Source organism: Pleurodeles waltl, chromosome 1_2, assembly GCF_031143425.1.
Source record: "Pleurodeles waltl isolate 20211129_DDA chromosome 1_2, aPleWal1.hap1.20221129, whole genome shotgun sequence".
NCBI lineage: Eukaryota > Metazoa > Chordata > Amphibia > Caudata > Salamandridae > Pleurodeles > Pleurodeles waltl.
The window spans coordinates 997,249,325-997,261,818 of record NC_090437.1 but is presented as its reverse complement, the minus strand read 5'-3'; positions in this window follow the sequence as shown (position 1 = coordinate 997,261,818).

The following is a 12,494-nucleotide window of genomic DNA, read 5'->3' as shown; positions in this document are numbered from 1 at the left end:
TTCACACTGGGCAGCCCGTGCAGGAAGGTGCTGTCATGAAGCTAAGAGTCTGTCATAAAAAGAAAAACAACTGCTGTCAGTAGTTGTGCACTGAAAGTTTAAATCATTACTTGCTAATTTTTCAGATAGCTTGAGTGAGTGGTGCCACCATGCTGTGCAGGTAGCTGTGGGAAAATGTAAACCAAATAGCATTCTTAAAACATGCTGTGTTGTACTGATGTGTGCATCTGATCTTTTGGGATGTGTTAATCACATAACTATCTGCATGTGTTTTCTGGGATTAATGCCTTACTTCTCTGAAGACAACAACCAGATGGTGGTCCTGGCATCCCACATCTCCGGGGTCTACCAGGCACACATGAAACCGTAAGTAAGTAGTTTTGTTTTTATTTTATTTATTTAAACATAATAAATTTTTCAGACATAGTAATTTGAAGGGGCAGATGTGTGAAACTGGAAATGAGTTGGTATCCATTTAGAAAAGTGTTGGAAAGTGGATTATTAGTAAGGGCAGGTAAGTACCTACACTTAGCAATAGGCCACTAACCTCCACTTAGGTTTAGGTAGGTCTCAATAAATGAATCATAAAACACTAAAGGAGTAAAACACAAAACAAAATAAAAATCCAACACCAATTTATAAGAATAGATTATATTTTTATCTTTAAAATGACACTAAAATAAATAAAATTGGAAAGGGAAACTGGAGATATGAATTTTTAAAGAATTAGGTGGTCATTATGACATTGGCGGTCAGGCGACCGCCACACCGGCGATGTTGGTAGTACCGCCGCCAGGCCGGAGGTAATGACTGCCAAATAATGACCATGGTGCTGATCCCTCCCATAGACAGGCAATGTACCACACACACCATACACACACACACCGCACACCCAGAACCATCTGCAGAGTAAATTGACTGTAACAGGGCCCAGGAGCAATGAAAGCCAGGACACATACCTCTGTTCCAACCACTGTAATCCAGTTGGATGAAGAGCCAAAATCCAAACAATTACAGAATTGCTCAAATACATGCATGGCCATTGGCCAGTACAAAGTCTGAAAATGCCCACAGAGTAAAGTCCAAGCCCCAACTTGACTCCTGACAACATCGGGACTCCACTCAGCAGGGGAATCATGTTGAAAACAGGCAGGCACCTCAGGGGTGGTGGCATATGGGCTGGTGGGAGCTTCTTTTTGGGAGGGTTTGGGTTTGGGAGGGGGTGGGTCTTTACCCTTCCATTTTTTGGGCAGAGGAGTAGGCTTGGGGCGGGAGGCCGGAGTTCCATTCATGTGCCTCTTAGTGGCAGCTGAAGTCTTAGGGGGTGGAACAACGCTATATTTGGCGCTGGAGATACTGGGCGGGGGGCAGGACCTTCTTCATGCGGGCAGGACAGGGGGAGGGGAGGGAAGAGGTCAAGGTGGGAAAGGAAAAGCTTTTTAGGACCAGTGTGGCTGGCTGTGGGAGGAGGAATGGGAGTGGAGGTAGAGGGAGTTGTTGTAGGAGTAGGAGGTGTGCTGGACTTGGGTGCAGGTGCATGGACAGTGTGCGTGTGTAAGGTGGATGGCTGTTGGAGGTCTGAGTGTCAACGTTTGTGTGTGTTTGGAGGGAGGGCAGACAGGCTGGGGAAGTCAAACAGGATGTGTGGATGGATGTTGTGACGGTGTCTGCAAGTGAGGTGGGTGTGCTACTTGAGGTGGTGATGGTAGTGGTGATGACTTTGCATGTGGTGTGTGGTGCATGTATGTGGGTCTGCTGTTGTGGTGACTGTGGGCAAGGCTGTGCAGGTGGCAGGTTCTGGGACTGTTGATGCTGTGCATGCAGGTGTGAGTGCAGATGTGACTGTGAGGGAGGAGGGGGAGGGGAAGACAGTGGAGGCAGTAGATGATCTTGTGTGTGCATCCGTGTGTTGGCTATGTGAGTGCTTGTGGATTGAAGTGTGCTGCCTGTGTTTGTCTGTACGAGTCTTGTCTGTTGCTTTGGGTGCATGCTTCTCAGAATGTGTGTGTCGGATGGGGTTGGGAAGAGGAGACTGGGACTGGGAAGTGGTAGTTGGAGCGGGGACTGAAGAAACAGGACACTGGCTGCTGTCAGAGAGGAGGTCAGAGCCTGAAACGATCTCTGTAGGGTCGTCAAGCCACCATGAATGCCCTCCAGGAAGGCACTACATTGCTGCATCTGGGATGCCAGCCCCTGGATGGCATTCACTATGGTTGACTGCCCTACAGAGATGAATCTCAGGAAGTCAACAGCCCCTGACCGAGGGCAGCAGGGCTGACTGGGGCAGGGCCTGAGGTGCCTGGGGCATAAGAGACGCCCAACCTCCTGGTTGAGTGAGCACGGGTAACTCAGTGGAGGGCTACTGGGAGGGTAGTGTTGGTACGGGGTGGCGGTAGAACCCGCAGCTGGGGTGGTCCCAGAGGGGTCCGCCACCACCAGGGAGCTCCCATCGGAAGAGGAATCAGAGTCAGTTGTATCAACTCCTGTCCTCCCCGTGCTGCTCCCCTCGCCCTCCATCCCACTGGTCCCCTCTGCGTCGGTGGACTCTGCCTCCTGAGTCCCGGGGCTGCAGCACCCTCACTTGCTGGTGCCCCTGCTCCTTCGCCAGATGATGCTAATGCACACAGGATGACAAAAGGAGAGGGGGGGGGAAAGAAATGAAGCACAGGGTCAATCACAGCACAGATGGCATACACATCACTTTCGCACACTGAGACTAAGAATGGGTAGTATGGACCACACTGGCATACCATTGGTTAGGTGCCACACCAGGTAGGAGCCAAACACTGACATCTGCGCACCAACTGGGATCAACTAAGCCCTGTCTGACATTGAAAGCCAGTTACCTAGCCATCAAACTTATGCATTACACCCAAAAAAGCTAAGCTGGACCACACTGCAATGTCTAAGCTGGCGTATTGGGGCATCCACTGACTAGAACCCTGCACCCAAATCCCATGCCAGGCAACAAGATGGCTGTCTCAAACACTGTACTCACTCCCTTGTGGCTGTTGTGATGCCCTCAAGTGCCCATCCAGCTCTGGGTAGGCCACCACCACTATGCAGGCCATCAGGGGGGTCAGTTTCCGACGAGCATCCCTTCTTCGTTTGGAGGTCATCCCCAGCTGGGCCTCTGCGGTCTTCTGGGCCAGCGTCTCAGGTCCTCCCACCATTTCCTGCAGTGGGTGCTCTTCCGGCTATGGACCCACAGGGTTCGCACATCCCTGGTGAGGGCACGCCACAACCCTTTCTTCTGATGGGCGCTGACCTGCAGAGGAAACCCAGACAGAGGAACACCATGAACCACACAGTCCAGGCTGTCACACATATGGCCTACACACTGCATTTGCCCCTCATCAGGCACACACATGACATGTACCTCTGCATTAACACTGTCACCAGCCATATCCCCCAAATGACATACTGCCAGCACACACACATCTCCCTGCAGCCATGTTGCATGCAATGTACCCATGATGTACTCACCTGTTGGTCTGGAGGCCCATAAAACTGCCCATACAGGGGTAGGACCCCATCCAAGAGCCTCTCCAACTCCTCCGACGTGAAGTCAGGGGCCCCTTCCCCTGTATCATGGGCCATGGCAGGTTCCAATCACAGGCCACAGCAACACACGCAGTGGAGATGTAGTCCTGTGGAAAGTCAGGAATCAAGTGAAGTGATAGACAGAAAATGGCAGGCACATCTGCAGCGTTGAGCACTGTCACCGCCGGCGTTCATCATCATTGGTTCCTTGTACTCCATAGAACCCCATGTTAGCCAATGGGGAATTGCACAGTGGTGCAGACCGCCTCCTGCTATGACGCCTAACACCAGCGGAGTGAGGTCACTTCCACCTGCATACAGGACAGGCGGTTGCCGTTTTCTAATGCCAGTACACATGTACTGATATAAAACTGTGTCAATGGTCTTGAATGTACACACCTAGACAATTCCAGTGTCCAACATACAAACATGCTCTGTGTACACTGATGTGGTGTGTCCATAGTTCCTGTTGTCACTCTCTTCTTACTTTGGGTCACTAAGGTGCCAACCACTGCGGAAGAATAAGAGGAGGAGGCAAGCACCTTTGAACAGACCTTGTGGACTTGGCTACACTGGACGACAGACACATCATACTCACCTATCGTCTGGAATGTCACAGCCAATGTAATCTATTGTGCTTGCAATGGTTTTGGCAGCCTTGCTCAAACACTTGTGCAGCTACATCGCATTCCCCCAGGTAGATGAATTGCCCACTCTGAAGGCTGGATTCTGTGCAATGGGACCCATACCACATGTGATTGGGGACATTGACGGGACCCATATTGCCTTGGTCCCCTCACCCCCAGGCCAATGAACAGGTGTTCACGAATAGGAAGATTTTCCACTCTCTCAATGTCCAGATGGTGTGCCTTGCTGACCAGTACATCTCCCAAGTCACTGCCAAGTATCCTGGGTCGGTGCATGATGCCTTTGTCCTGCGGAATAGCAGCATCCCACAGCTGATGGCACAACTACAGAGGCACAGAGTGTGGCTTATAGGTGAGCCTGAGTCCCCACCCAGTGTATCAGTGTATGCCTTCAGGAGTCACACAAGGGGGACATTCAGGAGGGGCTATTTCCTGGCGGTGGTCTTGGTCTTGGCAACTGTCTCTGGTGTCTGCCTGGGTCATAGGGAACATTTGCAGGCTGGTTCACCTTCTACAGGGGGAGGCGTGCTGGTGGCCTGTGGGTCCTGTCCATTAGCTGCAGCACATGTTTATGGGTGCTGGGTGGAGTGGATAGTGGAAGTGGTGTGCTCTGTCCTCCCACATGGTGTTGGCCATGTCACCCAGCACCCGTATAATGGAGGCCATGTTGGCATTTAGGCCCTGCAACTGCTGCATGACCTCCTGGTGATGTACCCCCTGCAGCCACTGGTTCTCCTGCATGATGTTGATCACCTGACCCATCCTGTTCTTGGGATTTGTTGGTATGCCACCATGACATTTGTGAGTGCCTCCTGGGCAGTTGGTTACCTGGGCCTGTCATCCTCCTGGTGCACAGCTGTCCTCCGGGGGTCCCTGTGCCTGTTCCTGTGTCCCTTTAATGGTGCCCACTCCCACTGACACCAGTACCCTCATTGTCTTGCCTGTGTGGTATGGACTCGGGTCCCTGGACAGGTGGGCACACTACTGCATGAAGTTGGCTCTGTATCTACAATCTCAAAGTGAGAGATAGTGTGCACAGAGTCCAAGGGTTCCCCTTAGAGGTTGATAGTGGCAAAATTAGATAATACTAATGTTCTATTTTGTGGTAGTGTGCTCGAGCAGTAGGCTTATCACAGGGTAGTGTTAAGTATTTGTTGTATACACACAGGCAATAAATGAGAACACACACTCAAAGACTTGACTCAAGGCCAATAGGTTTTTATATTGAAAAATATAATTTTCTTAATTTATTTTAGAATCACAAGATTCAGAATTCAAGTAAGTACATAAATTAAAAGGTACTTGGCATAGGTAAATAAGGAACTTTGAATTAAAACAGTAATGTACACAGTTTTGCAAAAAATGCCTGTAAGCTATTTTAAAAGTGGACACTGCAGAAATCCGCAGTTCCTGGGGGAGGTAAGTATTAGTTAGTTTTTGAGGTAAGTAAAGCACTTAAAAGTTCAGTCTCCAGGGCATAGGCAGCCCACCATTGGGGGTTCAAGTCAACCCCAAACACCCAGCACCAGCAACACAGGGCCGGTCATGTGCAGAGGTCAAAGTAGGGTCCAAATAACATAGGCGCCTATGGAGACTAAGGGTGCTCCGGTTCCAGTCTGCTAGCAGGTAAGTACCTGTGCCTCTGGGAGCAGACCAGGGGGGTTTTGTAGAGCACTGGGGGGGGTCACAAACAGGTACACAAAATACACCCTCAGCAGCACAGGGGCGGTCTGGTGCAGTGTGTGAAGTAGGTGTCAGGCTTTAGGTAGAAATCAATGGAGAGACCCGAGGGTCACTCTGGCAATGCAGACAGGGCACGGGGGGCTTCTCTGGCCAGCCACTGACTGGGCAAGAATGAGGGCTACCTGCTGGTCACTCCTACACTGCTAGTTGGTTTCTCTCGGGCCTGGGGGCTGCGGGTACAGTGCTTCTTCCAGGCGTAAGCTTCGATGGTACCGGGCAGTCGCGGTCAAGGGGAGCCTCTGGATTCTCTCTGCAGGCATCACTGTGGGGGTGGAGGGAGGTCGGCTCAGGGTGTCCACATCGTGGGAGTTGCCTGGGGGTCCTCTCTGAAGTGTTGGTTCTTCTGGACACTAGCCGGTGGCGTCGGGTGCAGAGTGTTGGGAATTCACGCTTCCGGAGTGTTGATGGAGTTCCTTTAAAGATGGTTTCTTTGTTGCTGTTTGGACAGAGCCGCTGTCCACTGGAGTTTCTTGGTCCTTTGGATGCAGGGCAGTTCTCTGAGTCCTCAGAGGTCGCTGGTCTCGCTGCATTCATCGCTGTGCAGGTTCTTTGATTCTGGAGACAGGCCGGTAGGGCTGGGGCCAAGTCAGTTGTCGTCTCCGTTGTCTCTCCAGGGCTTTCAGGTCAGCAATACTTCTTCTTGTTGTAGGTCATCAGGAATCTGCTTTCCTGGGTTCAGGGTCACCCCTAAATACTTAATTTAGGGGTGTGTTTAGGTCTGGGGGCAGTAGCTAATGTCTACTGTCCTGGAGGGTGTCTACACCCTCTTTGTGCCTCCTCCCTGTGAGGAGGGGAGCACATCCCTATTCCTATTGGGGGAAATCCTCCAAAGCAAGATGTAGGATTTCTTAAGGCACTGGTCACCTCAGCTCATGACACCTTAGGGGCTGTCCCGGCTGGAGGGTGACTCCTCCCTATTTTTCTCATTATCTCCTCTGAACTTGCTGTCAAAAGTGGGGACTGTGTCCGGGGGGTGGGCATCCCCACTAGCTGGAGCACCCTGGGACGCTGTAACACCAGGCTCGAGCCTTTGAGGCTCACTGCCAGGTGTAACGGTTCCTGCAGGGGGAGGTGTGAAGGACCTCCACCCAGGACAAAGGCACTCGCCCCATGTGGCCAAAAACCCATCTGGATGTGGCAGGCTGGCAGAAACTGGTCAGCCTAGCACCAGTAGTTGGACTGGTATGCAGGGGGCATCTCTGTCCACGATTCTCCGCCATAGCTCCATCTTCCTGGCAATGCAGATCTGCTGTACCTGTGCTCCAAAACAGCTGTGGCTGTACCCTGACTATTTTCTCCACCATGACCTGCAACTCTTCTTCAGTGAAACGGGGGTGCCTTTTTGGGGACATGGGTGTTGTGTGGTATGTGTTCTGCAGAGGGCGATGTGTGAAGTGGTGGTGTATGTGGTGTGTGACAGATAAATGGGTAGTTGTGATATGTGCGTGCAGTTCTCTCTGAGATTGGCTTGGCAAAGTGTAGTGGTCTTCTCGTGTTTGCAAAGGATTGTGGATGATGTGGGGGTGTGTTTTATAGTACTTTTGGTTGAGTGTGTGGGGTGTGTGTATTTGTGTCAGGTGTGTTTTTTTTTCTTTTGGCCAATGTTGTCTTGTTTGGTTTTTGAGTGGTCATCTCCACCATGGTGGTGTGCACTGCCAATGGTTTACCACTGTTGAATATCTGCTGTGGTGATTCATCGGTCATTATTTGGAGGGCATTGTTTTGATGGCTTATTCGTATGGGTGGTAGTGCCGACAGTTTATCAAGTCCAGTGGGTCTGGCGGATTTGTGTTTGTGGCTGTTTTCTGTCGGTTTTGTGTGTATCTGTTATAATCTGGCCAACGGATGTTCGCTTTTGTGGTGGTATGTTGGCGGCAGTCAGCGTGGCAGTATTCAATATTTACCGCCAATGTCATAATGAGGGCCTTAGTGTTTTTTAGTGCATAGAAACAAATAAAGCCAATCTGGTCATCTGGTGGCACCTCGACCGGGGCAAAGTCAAAGTTTAAGGCTCACCACGATGGAGCCCTGCTCGGCTACAGCAAGCGGGAGGCCTTGTCAAAAGTTTACCTTTGGATTTAGTCATTTTCTTGAAGATTTTCTTCAGCGGAACAAAGTTGCCAGTCCGATCCGGGTTCCTTGGAGCCCTTCCTCAGATACACGTCGCGGGAGCCCTTGGTGAAGATTTCTACATTCGGACTTAGATGATTTTTCAAGAAGAAAATCCTTCAACCGGGCCGAACCTGAATGGTGATCTGACGTCCTTGGAGCCCTCTTCAGATACACTGCTTGTGACATCCCCGTCAACTTTCTACATTCAGACTTAGGGGGTCATTATGAACATGGTGGTAAACACCGTCAGCCGCCGTGGCGAAGTGAACAGAATACCGCCATTGGCAGTGAACAGATACCCGCCATGTAAAGATGCCAAAAACAGAAACTGCCAAAATGTTGTTTGCCACAAGCCACCGCCAGGGCCCTGTCAGCGAAAAAGCTGCACATCCCACCCGTCACCGCCGAGCACACAAGTCCCCCGCCCTCCAAATAATGATGCACAAATCACTGCGGTGGTCAGTGGATGCCGAACGACCAGCAATGGAACCCAACTGCAAGAAATGCACACATTGGCAAGTTTGAAACCCACACACCTGACACACATCCACAACACTATAAAACACGCTGACACACCCCACAATCATTTGCACCACCAATAGGAGAAACCAGACTGACAACATTACCTGAAGACGCTGAATGGAACAACACACAACTCACACACCCAACCACACAACAGCACCCTCACCAATAGCCTTACAACTTACCACCCACTACACACATCATGGCACCCCCTAAGCACCCACGCTTCACAGAAAGGAGCTAAGAACAATGGTGGACGATATACTCAAGGTTGAGCCACAAATATTCGGGGCACAGCTCCAGCACACACCCATCTCCAGGAAGATGGAGTTATGGCAGACCATAGTCAACAGGGTCAATGCAGTGGGAAACCATCCACACAGAAGGGACGACATCCGCAAGAGACGGAACGACCTGTGCAGGAAGGTGAGGTCCATGGCATCAAGGCACAACATTGCGGTCCAGAAGTCTGGGAGAGGACCTCCACCAACACCCCCTGACTACACTGACTGGGAGGAAAAGGTACTGGCCCTCCTGCACCCTGAAGGCCTCACTGGACTCAGTGGAGGAATGGACTAAGGTAAGTCATCTACAATTACCCCATATCCACCACACCTATAATGCATGCACCACCTCACCCCTTCAACTACCACCAGGACCACTATCCCACCCAGGCCACAATCACTACATCCAGGCACCCTACATGCCCACAAACCCACCAACAGACCCACATCCCTCCCCCTGTCCACAGTCACTTACCCCTGCAAGGAATACCACCCACAATGCACCTCCACATTCCATGCTAAATGCAATGACAAGCTCACAAAAAAACCCTGCATGGCCCAACAGTGGGAAACCTGCACAAAATAGTCCTGCCCTGTTCACCCCATCTGATTCTGTAAATATAACATACATATCCATTCTCCCCCACAGGAACCACTAACCATGCCACCCTGACAGAAAGGACAAGGAGTGCCAGCGCCCCACATGGAGACAGAGGAACCACTCAAGACACTTGTGAGGGTAGTATGGACAGTGAGGAATATCCTGGCCAATCACACAGCCCTGGACTGTAACCATCCAGCAGCCCCACCCAGGGCACCACTGACACCCCTACCACCCAGCCACCAACATCAGCTCTGGCCAAATGACCCCACACCAGTGTATCCAGGCCACAGACTGGTGGAACACAAGTACAGAGGCCACAGTCACCACCTAACAACAGGCAGGATGACGATGGCCCCAGTGCAAGTGGTACTGCCAGACCTGTGCAGGGGACACAGGCAAAGGGGACTAGGGCCAGTGGGAGGGCATCAGTGGCCCAGGGGGAGGCCAAAGGATGGATGCTGCAGCCCAGGAGGTGATCTCCGAGGTCCTGGGAGCATACCACCATACCCAGGACAGGATGGGCCTGATCGTGGCCACCCTGGACCAGAATCAAAGACTGCAGATAGCACACCACTAAGAGGCCATGGAGCAGTGGAAACAGCTCAATGCCACCATGGCCACCATTGCAGGGGTGCTGCTGCACCACTTCCCAACCCAGCCTGAGACCCCCACAAACCAGGAAGCCCCTACCACAGACCACGATACAGACCAGTCATCAACATCAGCAGCAGCAACTGGACTGGTGCCACTATCTAAGGACACACAGGAGACCAGCACCCCTACCCGTACAGTCCAACAACAGGCACTCAAACGGTCCCTCAGGCCCAGATATGATACTGGTACACCTGCCAAGACCAAGGCACCGTCAAAGAAGTGACTCTGACATGGACTGTCTCTCAAGTGTGCCACTGAACCACCAACCTCACCGGCCAATAGCAACTCAACAACCTTCAAGGTACAGATGGACAAATTACCACTGTCACCAATCGCTGAGACCATGTAGCCAGTATGGACATCCACCATCAGCCCACTGCCATCACTGTAAAGAGCACCACTGCATCCCTGACACCTATTAAAACACATGTACACCAATGTCAATATCCCCTGTCATTACGTTGAATTAAATCGAAGTGTGAATGCATTTGCCATTGAAATCCAATATTCAGACCTTTATTGCAGGAATGTCTAACTAGTTGTTCATCATGTCACATGGCACTTGAAAATCTTGTTACAGTGTAAATGTCTACAGATCCAACACCCCCATAGAGAATAAGTCAGACCAACAGTATGCAGTACAGACAACAATATCAGCAAACAGTACCTCTTAGTCACTGGAAGTATAGTTGGATCAGATGGTTCCTGGAGTGTACATCTCCCCCCTCTTCATCATCATCATCACTCTCATCCCCTCTCAGAGGAAGCTGGTCTGGATATACAGCACCTTCCTCCTCCAAGAGGGGACTAGATTTCCTCACAGCCACGTTTTGCAGCATGCAGCAGGCCACCACTATTCTAGACACCTCCTCAGAGCCACATCACAGGGAACCCCCAGAGATATGGAGGCAACGGAATCTAGCCTTTAGGAGACCTATAGTGCGCACAATCACCCTCCTAGCACCTCCATGGGCCTCATTGTAATTCCTCTCCGCATCTGTTCTAGGATTCCTCACTGGTGTCAGGAGCCAATGCATGTTGGGGTAGACAGAATCACCTCCAAAAGTGGGAAAACATGACTGTAACTAACTACCCTCAGTTGCAGACTGCCTGGCTGTCAGCAATGTACAGTAAAATTGTCAGCCACACTCACCTATGATCCATCCTCTGTCCCCTTGTATTTGTTCCATCATATGTGGCACACTGCTGTTCCTCAGCACAAATGAATCATAGACTGATCCAGGGAACATGGCATTCACATGTGAGATGTACTGGTCTGCAGTACACACCAATTGAATGTTCATAAAGTGAAAGTTCTTCCTGTTTCTGTATACCTGTTCACTTACTCTTGATGGAATGAGAGCTATGTGGGTGCGATATATGGCACCTTTCACATGGGGGATGTTGGCAAAGGCATAAAAGTCTTACTTGATGGCAGGTAGTTCAGCACTTTGGGGAAACCTCGCATATGACTTCCAGGTGTTGTTCAAATGCATCCAGGAATCTGGACAGGATGAGGCAAAACATTGGCTGTGAAAACCCTGCACCCATGCCCACAGTCACCTGAAACGAGCCCGTGGCCAGGAAATGGAGTACAGAGAGCACTTGCACTTCAGTACGGATGGCATGCTGATTTCGATTAGCCGGTCTCAGTGCTGGATCCAGTAATGCACAAAGTTCATGAATAGTAGCACAAGTGAGTCTGTAATGGATAATGATGTGACTTTCCACCATGGTCTCCAAATCAACAAGTGGTCTGTACACAGATAGGGTCCTCACCACGTGGGTCTGTACCTAGGAGAAGTGGAGAACACATGTGAGGTACACAAATTCATTTGCACAACATGTTGTGTATATGACACTGCTGTCAAACAAGTAGGTGACACATAAGTATTGTAGGATGTTAAACTGTAGTGACATGTCCTAACTGATACATCTGGACTGTTGTGGTGAGTAAATTGTCTTTTGGCCATGCGTTTTAGGGCTGGGGTCCACAGGGCCAGCATGGGGCCAATGACCAAATAATAACTGTGTAGTAGTTCGCAAAATGTCAGTCCCCTGCCATCCAGATATGTAGCAGTGGAAGTGACTTCATACTGCTAGCGGTTGTCGTAATGGTGTAAGGCGGTGTTCTCCGCCATGCACCCAGTCATTGGTTAACATGGTTGTCAATGGGTAATATGGGCCTATCATGATCGCCGCCGGCAGTGACGGTATACACTGCTGCGGAGTGTATGCTATTTCATCACCCCAGCTTCACTTGACTCCTGGATTCCGTGCATGTAAGTACTCCCCTGAGTGTGCTGCTGTGTCCTGACTCTGGTCCTGGAAATGGCACGAGTCACAGTGGAGATACTGCTGTATGCCAAGCTATATGGATGACCA